Here is a 1,556-nt window from a genome sequence, read left to right as displayed (position 1 = left end):
CCAAGGCAGAGTTGTGCTTCCAGGAGAAGCTGACCATGTTGCCAGCCTCCATCTCTCCCCAGAAAGTATCTTCTACAATTATTTCCATCCTGAAATAATCATCTGTACATATCCATCAAGTCAGTCCCGGACTTTTGCACAGCAGTCAGATGTTGCCCACCCCGTGTGTAGAGCACCACAGAATGTAAAGGACTGCATCCTTAGAATATGGCTGCGTGCCTTGCACACAGAAGGTGTCTTCAGAAAGAAGATTGCAAGCAGATCTCACAAGGCGCTCTGAGAAATAAGATTGCAAGCAGTTATCATACATCTTTAGACACTGACTTTCATTATTATTCCTGCTCTTGATAAGGTTGTTCCAAGATGAGAAGAAAGCACAGTTTGTGAATACAAGCAAGTCTTGGTTAAATGTATCTAATTATGTATCTAGCCCATGTGAGCCCTGTGGTAATCTTAATGTTTCTACTTGTACTGGCTGACCTGGGCTCTATGATGTAACCCTTAAAGTTTCTATTTCTCTGTGAACCACCTCTTTGTTTTCAAAAGGTATAAAGATAGCACAGCTGCCCGGCGCTCCAATTCCGTCCTGTCTCGTCCCATCTGTCGGTGTCTGTCCTGCTTTGTTTCAGTAAGTTGTTTGTCTCTTGTGTCTTTATTTATTACTTTCTTCCAGGCATAATTTCCCCCAGAGAAACAGAATAAGCAGTCCCCAACACCGTGTCATCTCCATAATTGGATATTCATCAGAATATTTTAACCCAGAAATTTCTATGATTTTTGAAAGATTGTCAGGCCATTCTCTTCCTATTCTCCTAGGCTGAAAGCTTTGGTGAAATTTTCATGTTTTACTTGACAACCAAGTAGTAGCTGTGCATTACGTTCATTGGATGATCTTGCACCAAGGTTTTACACTTGAACGTGAGAACTCTACCATTGTACCAAAAATGAGTTGGTATCAACTCCATGGAAATGTTTTTTAATTCCTTCATTTCAGAAAACGAAAATGGTTGCTGCGCGCGCGGGCCACTGGCGGAGCTGGTCCCATTGTGCTGTGGCCCCACATGGCCTGCAGTCCAAAGCCTGCCCTCCTCTGCCTGCTTGCCTCTGCCCGCCATCGAGCCAGACCCTCTTCCCCTGACAGCGCTGCCAGCCGCACGACCTGCAGCCTGTGACCTGGCCAGGCCTTGTCGTTGCAGGTGGAGCAACTGCTGCACCTTAAGCGCTTGTGGTACCAGGACATCCTTGTCTTCCGCAGTAAGAGCTATGACAACGTGCTGGTGTTCAATGGCGTCATCCAGTGCACCGAGAGGGACGCGTTCTCCTACCAGATGATTGCCAACCTGCTCCTCTGCAGCCACCCCAACCCTCTCAAGGTGCTGATTGTTGGCGGTGGGGGCAGGGGTGTCCTGGGGGAAGTGGTGAAGCACCCTTTAATTGGAGGCCTTGGTCCAGTGTGAAATCCATGAGGATGTCATCCAAGTCTCTAAGAAGCTGTGGTATATTTGCACAATGGAATACTATGCTGCATTAAAAAACAAGGAACTCATGCAATATTA

At 46.6% G+C, this 1,556-nt stretch overlaps 1 pseudogene; it reads left to right on the top strand.

The window, feature by feature from the left end:
• The first annotated feature begins 1,061 nt into the window (after positions 1-1,061).
• LOC102866450 overlaps positions 1,062-1,556 on the top strand; it is a 20,542-nt pseudogene continuing 20,047 nt past the window's right edge.

Source organism: Elephantulus edwardii, unplaced genomic scaffold (assembly GCF_000299155.1).
Source record: "Elephantulus edwardii isolate Elephantulus edwardi_28Jun2011 unplaced genomic scaffold, EleEdw1.0 scaffold00298, whole genome shotgun sequence".
In the NCBI taxonomy this organism is placed as follows: domain Eukaryota; kingdom Metazoa; phylum Chordata; class Mammalia; order Macroscelidea; family Macroscelididae; genus Elephantulus; species Elephantulus edwardii.
Note: the sequence above shows the minus strand (reverse complement) of the source record. Positions and strands in the feature narration are given on the sequence as shown.